Raw genomic sequence first — 13,073 nt, forward strand, 5'->3', positions numbered from 1 at the left:
ATGTTTTTGATGATTCTATTAGTCTTTGAACATATCCGGTCTCCCTGCATTCGCGGTCTCTTCATTTTATGATGACCACATGGCATGAATCAATTCCTGGACAAACATTCTAAAAACTCACGACAAAGAATCAAAATTAGTAAAAAAATTCTAGATGAAGTGTCAAATTTACAGACAGAAATTCTGGACAAAAAACAGTTTCGAAAACATACACACGAAGTAAAAGTTGCCAACAGACATAACGGTAAATAGAGGATAGCCAGCTCACATAAATATGCCTTATTAGCATTGATGATATAGGAGCAGTGCTCTATGTTTGAAGGTATAGTAAACAAAAAGTGATGGGTGGAATACTTGAATTAATCTTTATTCTCCCTGCAAGCCAGTCCATTGTTCATTTATACACCGTGCCACCTCAGTTTGGACTCGTCCATATGCAGAACAGTCTTCACCCTGCTCCAACAGGAACATTACAGCCCGAACTACCAGGCCAGGTCCTTCTTGAACTGGAACACATAAAACTCAAGACCAGTGTTGCCCAGTTTGGACCATTTCAGTCAGGTGTAGCTTGGTTTCAGTGGCACAGGCCCTACATCAGGTCTTACCTCTAACACTTAGGGCATTGCACTAAAGTACACACACAAAATAATAATAGGTGGAATGCATGAATTCATCTCAGCCATTCCTAATTAGTGCGGGCTGCATCCAAATCCAATTATTTTGGACATCATGCCACCTCACTTTGGACCAAGACATATGATAATCAGTCTTAACCCTGCTCCAATATGAACAGAGCAGCCTGAACTACCAGGCCAGGTCCTCCCTGAACGGTAACATAAGCAAACCAAGACCCGTTTTGCATTAATTGGGGCTTTTTAGTGGAGCGTAGCTTGGTTCCAGTGGAACAGTCTGGGCATTCCCGGCCCTCTTCGGGTATTACAGTGAAGTATACAAAAAAGTGATGGGTGAAAAGATATTTTTGAAGGTGGCCATAAACTTGTAGAACTGTAAAGATGTGTTGCCAAAGTTCAGAGACCAAAGTTCACCCCCCCCCCCCGGGGCGTTTTTCTCTTTGCATCTAGTATTTCTGTACCTTGTATATATAAACTTTCTTTCTATAAAAAATTACTGAAAACAAAAAATAAAGGATGAAATACACTTTATACGTAATATGAACTACTGGATTGTGTGTTAAATTACAAATGAAAGTGCCAATGCTCAACCCATGTAGTCTGAGGAGGATCAAATCAGATGTTAATTGTACTCAGATGACTCCATTGAAGTGCATCGCCCAAACCGAGTCTTTGAGGAGGGTGAGGTCAGGTTCAATGTAGCTTCACATTATTGTTGAGGATGGTAATGTTTTCCTGGGTGTGATGACCAAACCCATTCTCCCTATCACAACCAACTGAAGTCTACTGGAAGCATTTGGCTTGCTAGGAAGGCAAACAAGAACATTCAAGGCAGGATACACTCCTCAAAAGAGGGTTAGTTCCAAGGCTGTATGCTGTTGGTTCAGTTTCAGTATTTATTATACAAGAAGGTAATTCAAGTGAACAACAATGAAAATGTGACATACACTTCCTTGTTGTGCATATATTCTTTAAATTTGACAGGTGAAATGGTAACGAGACAAGTGGATCCCCTATTTTGCATAATCGCATAAGTGAGCTAATTTGATTACACTTGCACAAATATTACTTTTCATGTGTACTTATTGTCAGAAGTAGCACACTCAGATATTTTGTCTCCAAAGGAAAAGAAATAGAATTTGGAGTCTAACTTTCACATTTAGTTCAATCTGAATCTTGGCCCTAATAAATGTTAACATCACGTCTATTTGTTTCATTTGATGAAAATGTATTTCATTTACTGCTTTACTTTCTGGCCATGAACACAACTAGTTTTTTTATTTGTAACTACAAATTTCAGATGACAGCTTTTAAATAGCAAGCACCATTTCTGTGCTCATGGTAAAGCAGTGCCTGCCTTTAAACCATATCCTTCAAGATGTATTTGAGCTGCGAATGCTGGGAAAAGTCGATAGAACAAATGGGTTTGTACACACCCTGAAAACTTCTCAGTTCTTTTAAATAAGGTTCTATCACACTTAAGTATTAGGGCTCAGATAAAGCAAATATCAGATTATTCCACAATATTCAGAGGATAGCTGGAACCACAGAGCAATTCAACTTCCCCGTAAGCTGCAGAATATCATCATTAAACATGATTTACTAGTTTGCAAACAAAGAAAAGGCACACTTTACCCATGAAACTGTGTCCTCCCCACTTTCAAGACTTAGAAACTCCAATGCAAGTGCTGGTGTTTTGTAATGTCATAGGTTAAACAATTGGTGTACAGGATGACAATGTCCTGTTCATGACTGAAAATGAAGTCAGTCAGCACCCTGGCACATTCCAAAGCAAAGGGTGCCGTTTTAATTCCACAAAAGAAAAAAAACGTCTAATTCAGGATTTATTTTTGCAGGAAAAAAAAGGATTATACACTTTAAAAGTAAATGCTTCAACAGCAACGGAAATGCCACCAATGGTCTGATGAGCATAATAATGAAAAGGATGAGCAGGACAGCATGCTAGAAGAAAATCTTTATTGACTTTTTCCAGAAGCTGGAAAATAGAATGGGATCGTCCATAATTCATTTGTGCATTGGAACCAAAGTACAGCCATATTTTTAAATGTTCACGCTAACCTCCAATCTTTTTGTTCTAGGAATCTGAGCATCATTGTCACTACTTGGAAGCATCACTGCTAACTGAGAACTGTCCATCTCAACGAGCTTTATCTACGTGGATGCGAGGAGAGAAGAGTTATCACATTAAGGTGATACACAATATCTCCAGAAGGCCAAAGGAGGCTTTCATTGCAAGTGATATGTCAAGCTTAATGACCTTGGATAGTTTGAGCCCACATTACAAAATGTGATAAGAGATTAGTGCCCATATTTATCATTTCAAATTGCGATCGCAAACGCCAAAATTCGCAGAATTTCGGCGTTTGCGATCGCAATTTGGCTCAGTGGTATGTATGAAAGAAAAACTGCCTCGCAAAATACTTGCGATCCCTTATTTTGCGATTGCATTTAAGGAATCAAAAATTGCTATTCCTTAAATGCAATGTAAGAAGCACAGAAAAAGTGCAATTTGGCCTTAAGGAATCACAAATTACTACCAACTGCAAGTTGGTGGTAATTTGCGATTTCTCTGAAACATGCACTTTTTTTTGCATTTTTCAAAGTGCCATGTTGTATATGCGCCACATGTGCACACTTCAGGGATGCAACAGGGTATCCTTTTGACACCCTGGCACCCTTGAAATTGGATTCTCAATTTGCGATTCTCTAATTGAGAATCGCAAATTGAGAATGTTTTCCCATTCATTTCTATGGGCCTCTAGGCCCATAGGAATGAATGAGGAGGTATTCCTTAATTGCGAATCGCAATTTGCAATTAAGGAATATGTAGGATTCGCAAAATTATTTGGAAATCCTACATACATATCGCAAAACCAAACTTTCATACATATGGCCCGTGATATTTAACAGCATTTCACCTCTTATGTGGCCAGATTTGAAAAATAAAGCATAATGTTAAAATATTAAGCTCTATAAGTCTCCTATTATCAAGAAAGTGATTAACATATCAAATGCAAAATCATATGTGGATGGGTGATCATGTGCTGAGGTTACGCAGTTCAGATCTAAATAATTAATGCAGGATACCAACCCAACAGGCAGCAATCTGAATCAGATGGGAAGAGATGCAAGTTAAGAGAATTCTGCCTTATTAAACAGTGATGTACAATTTAAATAGTGAAAGAAGGTACTTAGCACTTAAGGACCATCAAGAGGTCCCACACTACATAGCTATTTTGGCAGGTACCAACCTGGGGTATGGGGTGAATTGGAAAGAGGGGCTAAGGAGGCGAACTGGCAACCAGACCATGTCTCACAAGTTAGAAGGTTAACAAGATTTGGATACCTAGGTACACAGAACGCACTAGACCAGATCTCTCAGAGGGCACATACAGACACAGCTCTTAAATATTAAGCAGTCTTGGATTAGAAGCTAAGAGCTCCCAGGGTGAACAGTAGTTAATAACTGATTTTTAGGGGGAAGAGGGTCTATCAAAGTTAGGGCTGAAAGATTACTGCACTGGTGATGGTGACAGCTGGCAGTGCGAAATGAGAAAGCCTGAAAATTGAAAGCATTGTGATTACCATTCAGATATAAATCATCTACATACAGCACAGGCATAGCAAAAAAACAAAAAAGGAGATCCAAAAAGTCTATCACCGTCTGAAGTGACCTAGTAAGGTGCAATGTCCATTTAACATTTCCTGGATTTTCGATCAAATATGTCTGAATTAGAATCAAGTGTTTCTGGGCAAATAAGCGCACGGTAGGAGAGTTGCATAGGTGCCTGACATAATTGCAGAATATCACATTTTAAATTTGTTCTGCTACACTGAGTGGTGGGCCCCAACCCAAAGCATTGCAACACCAGCTTAACCAATAAGCCAGTTCAGTAACCCTTTTCACAGGGGGCGATCTCCTTCACAAGTAAAGTGGAAGAGTTAATCACTATCACATTGTGTCATCTTCCTAAGCTCAATAAAGGCAGTTCTGCAGAAAGCCTGCATCCCCGGGCACCCCCAATTCAATTTAATAATATCATCTCCAACAGTGGAAAATCTATCAAATATTACAGCCTCATTAAAGCCAAATGCAAGAAGCCTGGCAGGTGTGTAGTAAAATCATTGAAAAGACCTGAAGTGCATAAGTTTGTGCCTGGTGTTAAAGGAGACAAACTGTATTTGTGGTCAGAAATAGGACAACTGCTCATCTGTTAGCATCTGACCCCCAAGGACACCTAGTACCATAAAGGTTAGAAGCACCTGCAGCAAGGACGTCCCTATACATTCAGTACAGAATATGTTTTGAATTTTACAAGTCAATTGCTAACATTGGTGCACGTGAAAAACTGACCAGTGTATGGGAGCTACGTTTTTAGGATACAATGAATTCTATAATACAGAAATTAGTTTAGGGGTCTCAGCATACCCCCACCCTCGTGAAGTGATCCAGCTCCTTGAATGCACCCTCCATAACATCTCCCAGGAGCAGAACCCAAAATCTAGTGAACTGTCGAGACACTACCCCTTCAAAAGCCATGGGAAGGATTACATACCATCGATGCTCTAGAGGAATAAGGAGGCTTGAGACCCTTCCTAAGAGCCCTCATGTGCACCTCTAAATCTGTTCTTAAAGATAGTGTTAAAAACTCACCTCATATCATAGTCCGAGAGTCGCGACTTTAGATAGTGATTGCAGAATAGAATTTTGGACAAAGTTAGGATCATAGACCTTGATGATTCAGACATCCCTTGAAGCACCATCTGAACAACTGGGGAAACTGCCTACAATATCATCAGTTGTTCTAATCACAAGGAGGAGAAATTCCCTTTCTTTTCCATGGAAGAAGAGTATGAGTGCTGACGGAAGCAGACAGCAACCACCCAAAATCCCAGTCTTAGCCTTTTCATTAATGGGAGTCAAGGGTGTCTCCAGCAGAAAAGCTGTGTCTACCTTGTGTTTTTTTAATTGGCCAACACATTCCTGACTTTCCATGTGCCATTTAGCCAGCACATATTCTAGGTCAATAAAGGAAACGCCAGTCCATGCTTTGAGCCGGACATTGTGCATGGTATCAAGTGAAAAGTGGATGAGCAAAAACGTATGCAAAGTATTAAAGGCATATGTGTTAACTTGAAGAGTAAAAATGCATAGCATGTAAATCACCCCAAAATCATCACATAACCCACCTAACGTGTCCCCCTACAAGGAGTGATCCATCTCCCCACCTCCACCCAGATGAGAAAGTAGCACATAAATCTCACCATGAACAAGCAGCTAATGCTGAACGGAGGAAAAATCATAAAGGTGCGAGAAAAGGCCATATGTCAAGCCGTAAATGAGGGGGGGGTCCTGCTGTACTCTGGATCTCGCAGCTATTACTGAGACATGCCTGGGACCTGGGACCTGGGCTGCCCCATTGAAATATGCTAAATTTGTCCTGGTGTGATGTGGTAAATCAGGACATAATTCCGCAGTGTATGCATGTTTTCTGCTTTCCATTCCGAGCGGCAACCGGCAGGTGGTGAGGAAACTTTGTTAATTTCACTTCCACCTGGCCTCAAAACAAATGCTTCACTGATCTACATAAAATAAAATGGAACAACAAGTTGCACAATATGCTTTGCAGCAGGCACATTAAGATGCTATGCTACTTTAGGAGTCAAAACTAAGAATAGACAAAACACAGATATTTTAAAATGCATCCTCTGTGTGGTCAAGTAAATAAGCCACAACAGATTTACTGTCATAGTTCTCTTTGTTGCCAATTTTTGGTGGCGGCGATTTAAAATATAATACCTGTAAATTCACTATCAGACTCCACTTTTCATGACTCCGCCCCTTGTGACTCCACTCCCTTTCCGCTTCTAAACCCTGATCCCAAGTCAATGAGTTCCTGAAGTATTTTTTTTCCACTTCAAGAAGTGTCCATATTTGAAAAATAGTGAAACAACGATTTGTCAAGAGATGAAGTGCTGAAAAGAACATTACGCATACATGTCAACAGACCTGATTCAGACAGGGGACTCCCAACTTTCTAAGCAAATAAGCATTTGCAATACAATAGGTCTTGCATTTACGAGAATCTGCGCTATTTAGCTTAAATTCTCGCAAATGCAAGACCTATATAACATTGCAAATTTTTGTTGTTGTTTACAAGCACCCCATGCCACGCTTTCACCTTAGTAGAGGCTGCATCCCTTTCTTTAGATGAGCCGCTTTTAAAGAAAGGGGCGCGGTACCCATTAAAGTGAAAGCGTGTTTGGGCGCTTTTACAAATAAAAAAATGCATTTGTTTCTCAAGTTGACAAACCAATGCTTTTTGTTGAAAAAGCACCCCATGCTGAGGTTTCACTGTAATAGAGGCAGCGGACCTATCTTTAGACGTGGCTTGTCTAAAGAAAGGGGTGTGGCCTCTTAACGTAAAACCGCAGCATGGGGGCATGTAAACAACAACAAAAAAGTGAATAAATAGTACAAAACAAAAACATGCCTCTGTGTTCTGTGTCGCAAATAAACCAAAAGGTGCGCCCCCCACTGTGGCTTGCCATGCAATTAAAAAATGTTTTTTTAAAGCTTTCAGTGAGAACGTGTCTTGCCTGCAACAGCACGCAGGTGAAAAGAATTTAAGGAATCAGTGCTCGGAGGCTGAAATTAAAAACCTGCTGAGTAACAACACACGTAAGAGGACCAGTCCTTAAGGAAGGTTACAAGATGAGACAAAGGCTGTACTAAGTAGGGATTACTAAGCCTATTGACAAATGAAAAGCCAGTTTACAAAGGACAATGACACAAACCAATGAAAAATATGGGCGGAGCTTCAAGTCGGTACCTGAATACAGCATGCCTCACAGCAGCGCATGCGCTGCCCAGGCTCGACCTAAAAATGGCTTCATTGTAGCTGAGTCCACCTGAAATTGCCTTTGCATTAATGCATGTCACTGGGAAAAATTAAGCCCCGCCCCCCTTTCTTCTTTCAAACTCTCCCACTTGCTTGTTTCAACATTTTGGCATGTATGCCCACATGCACAGAAGCCATGAAAATGCAAACTGCCCAGGCATGCAACAAATCATGGATGTGCTCTCAGACATGAAAGGGGCTAATTAAAGAAGAAACAGGCTGCGAATCGAACTGCTGCCCCGTATGGGAGAAGATGATGTGGCATAATGGCCAGAGCTGCCGATTTCAGCGCTGTTGAACCAGGTTCAAGACTCGGCGTCGGCTCAACATCCTGTGATTCTAGGCAAATCACTTAATCTGCCAGTGCCTACCAAAAATGAACGTGTCCTTGTGTAAGTAGCTTGTGCTCATGTGAAGCGCACCAATACCTTCGGATCGAGTTAGGGCTATTTAACCCTGCAAGAATCGAAAGGATTATCGGTGTCGCATTCATCACACTGCCCAGCATCAGTAAGTGCTAGAAAAGCCACATGTACGTTAAACAACTCCTACCCCGTAATGTACAGGGTCGCACCACTTACGGCTTTCAATCCTGCCCGTCTGTAGTTAACAAACAGTATTTTGAGCAGTAGCCGCCAACTTCAAGACTTGGAGAGGAGCAAGAACGTGTTCTAACCCCACCGCCAACCGATGACTTCGAAAATCTTTTATGCGTACTGGATTGGCTGGACTGACCTCGATCTTCCAATCGCAGTCCACCGAACACATTAGCAGTACCGCAGACTCAAATTATATGTTCTACCTTGTGATTGGCTGTTATGTGATCCGGAAGTGCTAAAGATGAAAATGACATCCTTTCGAAGATCAGCCACGGTGGAAGCACTCTGCACATTGGAGTTAACTTCACTGCCCGTGTTATAAACAGGTGGTCATCGTACTTTACAGCACCCGTGGTACGTTGTTAATATTCTTTGTGCCAACGTTTGATAATGCCAGCACTTTTTCTACCTTAAGCTACATTTCTAATTATGGGATCTTTATATCGCTGAATATACTCATTTTCTTACCATATGGGATTTGGTGTTTCAAAACAGGTGACATGTTTACTGTTGAGCGCAGTATTTTGTTGTTTTTTTAACTAGAAATTGCAGTAGCCATGTGGTCCAGTGTTTAAGTTCAGAAAAAATGGGGCTGCAGTTACGGTGCCAGTATCTCCACTTGATAACCACGTTTCGTGATTTTTGACGGATCAGATTATCTCCCTTTATACCCGAGTTCCCTCGTTTGCTAACAATTTGAGAACTTTCCGCTTATTTTTAAGGCGCACTCTGATACTCTGCCTTTCACTGCTAACTCCTATTAATCTTATTATTTAATATCCTTCAACGTTATTAGTAAAGTGCCTAAATACACCTGATCCTAGGACACTATAGAAAAAACAATGAATCGACGTATCCTGTTAAATACCGCCTCAAGCTTCTTACAAACATAACTAAGATCATATTATTGATAGAAGATGCATCTGAACCTTCCAGTTTTAGTAGAGGGAGGTTAAACAACTAATGCACGAGGGACCCTGCTTTTCTCGTCTAAAATCTCCCGATCGGTCACAAACTTTGCCTCACATGGGTCTGAAAAAAATCCGGTGCCCTGAGAGCATTGTCAAATTTTACATTATTAAAGAGAAACGCATCAAGTGCTTGAACAGTACTGTTTCAAAATCCGCAAGCAACAAGTTTCGTATGTCCAGCAATAAAGCATTTTGCTCTCTTTTGAAATTTTTTTCATGGAGGACTGGGGCTCGATTAAATGTGTTCTAGTTATGTGCCTTGTTTCTTTTCCCGAGTTGTATACATAGACATTCATTCATTCCTTCGTTCGTCCGATCGCATCACATTGCAGTTATTTGGGTGTAGACTATAAACAGATTGTTTGCTGACCAGTTCTGTTTTGGCTTGTGTCGTTTTATTGAACAAACAGAAACCAAGGTACCCCTCAATAAAAGTGTGTGTGGTCTGGGAGAAAAGGGAAAACACGATCCAGAATTATATAGACCTCCCACTCAACCACTCACTAATTCACTTTGGCCACCCATGGCTCTATAGGGCTAACCCTCAAACAATGCAGAGAATATTTTTTTAATTTTATAAAAAGTGTCTACTTTTATTTTATCATGGTAGAGACATATTGTTTTGTTTCTTTTAAATCTTATTTTCCATTTTACAAAAACATTGCATAAACAATCAGACCATCATAATTTCCTTTTTGTAAACGGTCATAGCAATTCACAGAGGCATATGTATTATCTCTAGACAGTTGACAAATCCAGGAAAAATAACATGATAAATATTTACAAAACTACAAAGTTCTTAAAAGAATGTCCCCATACCAACATCCCAATCATACCTACCTCACATGCAGTCATAACATACTAAACACTCTCATACACACTTCACAATACATTCTTCAATTTCCAGCTACAACTTGGCTTGCAAATCTAATCCTGTGGAGAATAAACATTCTTAGTTGTCCACGGTATGCACCCTGCTGAAAAAACCAGGCCAACGCACGTTTCGGTGGCGAACCTATTTTATCCACCTTCTTCAGGGCCGCTTATTATCCTATATTTCCAGTGTAGCGGAGGTAAGGTAGGGGATCCTTTTAAACATAATCCTAATAGTTTTCATTTTTAGGTCTCGCACCTGGCGATGCAGCGCAAAGCGCTGTCTCGCCTGCGAGACCTATAGTCATTGGCTATGCTTTCAAGGAGACAGGAGATGGGCACGCACAGCATGCCGGAATCGGATCAGGTCGTGCGCATGAGCACGCTCTACATTGCTCCATTGTGACTGTGAACAGCATGCCGGAATCATATCAGGACGAGCGCGCACACACACAGACACACGCGCGCACACACACAGACACACGCGCGCACAGACACACGCACACAGACACACACACAGACACACACACAGACACACGCACACAGACACACACACAGACTCGATTTATCGGTGACAATAGGTCTTTAGAGATTCTTACAAAAGGCCACATTGTCAGTGCTGTAAAAGCTATCATTAATTTCTAAAATGAGACGGTCCATGCGACGGAATTCTAAACATTTACAGTCTTTTAAGCAGCTATGTTTTGCTGCTTGCTTTTAATGTATATCATTTGACAATATTGAAGATTTTACCTTTCCTTTGTATGCCCTAAACAAGCATTTGCAATGCAATAAGTCTCGCAGTTACGCAAGTTTAAGCTATTGGCATTGTAAATGACAATGCCATTAATTTATGTTTAAAAAAACTAAAATAATTGTCATTTGCAATGTCAATAGCTCATACTTGTTATTGTAACCTTGGCACTTCAATTATGCATTTTTTCTTGTTTCTTTTTTGGGGTTCCCTTCTGACAAATAGCTGTCTATTGTCAATAGCTTTTTCCAGCAACTGTGGTCTCTTTGGGGCACTGTGAATCCTTTGGGTAACACGTCCTCTTATTTGGAAGCTACGTTTGGGTTTCCCGTCTACCAACAACCTGCTTTGTATCATTGATTGCTGTGGCTTCAAAAGTCGCTCTCTGCAGTGTAGCCAAATGCCACCCTCACTCGTCTCTCGGTCTTGTGCCGTTTTATTGTAAAATACATGAATGTCATGAAAAGGTGCGTGTATATGTGTGTATATGTGTGTGTGTGTGTGTGTGTGTGTGTGTGTGTGTGTGTGTATATGTATATATATATATATATAATATATATATATATATATATAATGTGTGTATATATATATATAGATATATATATACACATACACTAGTCATCCGCAATAATTATCAGGAGATGATCATGGTGATAAGATGTTTTGGATTTGCCACGACAATCCTTTGTTAGAGGACTGGTCTAACATCCCCACACTAAATTAAAATGCACACCTTTGGAAGAAAGGGAAAAGAAGAGTGAAGCAAGGTGGGTTTTTGGAGGAAAAGGAAATGGAGATTTTAGCCGAGGAGTAAATGTTGACCTCTTAGGATATTTTATGACAGTGCTAAGGCTGTACATTCTCTACATTCCAACTACCACATAAGAGGCTTTTAAATGCACATGGAATTGTGACTTTTAGTCATGACTGCTATTGTTATAAAAAGATACCTGACCATAGTAGCCTGAAGGTATTTCAGAAAAGTGGAAACCATGCTAATAATTCCTTCTAACTTCACACCCACAAGCCCTCCACTTAATATCCCTTATCTGAACATGCTGCACACCTTATTACAGGAAATAGAAGAAATATACTGTGGCGCATGCAGTTTCCGTCGTTGTTGCTGAACATTTAGTTCTTTAACTACAATGAGTTTGGAAAGGGTGTTGGGAATGCTGAGTGTGTGAGAGGAAGCAAATAGGTTTCCTTACTGTAAAGGCTGTGGAGATGAGCAGAATCGTGAACAAAGTTAATCTTTTTCTAAAGGAAAACCTGCTTGTGTTATGAGACAAGAATATTTGGATGTACATATGTTAACAAAGTACAGTCACTCTTGTGAGTTTGTAAACTATGATCTGCCATCGAAATAAGTATGTGTACATCTTTTGGCGCAGATGAGTTGTAAAACAGTTTATGTCGAATAAAGCAATGCAGTATCCAGCATTGGCAAAGTCAGTAGGTCTAACTGATTCAATCTATTTCCTAATTTTAATTCACTGGTCGCTGCCTTCTTGTGAGCTCACAGGAGAGCGGAGGCCATCTTGGAAGATGTTCTCTTTTTCTTTACCAAGCCATTCCAAGATAGCAGTTTGCGCATACATATGTGACTACCATTTAGGACTGGACATTAAGAGCAAACAAAACAATCATTTGCAATGCAATAGGTCTTACATTTACGAGAATTTGAGCAATTGGCATTGTAAATGACAATGCCTTTTATGTGTTGTTTTCAAAACAGATAAATATAATGCATTGTCATTTACAATGTCAATAGCTTAAACTCACAAATTTGCATTGCAAATGCGTTTGTGCTATAATTTGTTTTTAAAAAGCGTTCAGGAAGAGCATGTCTTGCCTGCAACAGCAGGCAGGACAAAGCTATTTGAGAAAATTGTGCTCTGAGGCTGTAATTAGACAAAGCTATTTGAGAAAATTGTCTCTGAGGCTGTAATTAAAGCCTACAGAGTAACAAAACGGGTAAGAGGGGGTGTCGCTATGGGTGGTTACAACATTAGACCAGTGGGTACGAAGGGAGGACTACTAAGCCTATTGGGCAATGAACAGTCACAGTTTACAGTAGACAACGACATACGCCAATGAAAAATGTGGGCGGAGCTTCAAATCCCTACCTGAATACGGCATTCCTCGCAGAGCAGCGCATGCACTGCCCTGGCTCGACCTAAAAATACTTCCAAGATAGCTGTTGTGCATACTCTTGCATTCACCTTGCCCATGTTGGTTTTTATATAAAAACATTTGCTATTTTCCCGTCCAAAATGGCCATCTTGGAACAGTGATTTAAAAGAAAAAAGTGTTTGTCC

At 40.3% G+C, this 13,073-nt stretch overlaps 1 protein-coding gene across 1 annotated transcript in view; it reads left to right on the forward strand.

Annotated features, from left to right (window-relative positions):
- The first annotated feature begins 8,379 nt into the window (after nt 1-8,379).
- NMD3 (NMD3 ribosome export adaptor) overlaps nt 8,380-13,073 on the forward strand; it is a 110,965-nt gene continuing 106,271 nt past the window's right edge. The window contains exon 1 of the mRNA XM_078668096.1: nt 8,380-8,508. The gene's annotated coding sequence lies outside the window, so the exon portion shown is untranslated. The remainder of the gene's footprint in view (nt 8,509-13,073) is intronic.

The sequence above is a fragment of the Lissotriton helveticus genome, chromosome 11, assembly GCF_964261635.1.
Source record: "Lissotriton helveticus chromosome 11, aLisHel1.1, whole genome shotgun sequence".
Lineage (NCBI taxonomy): Eukaryota > Metazoa > Chordata > Amphibia > Caudata > Salamandridae > Lissotriton > Lissotriton helveticus.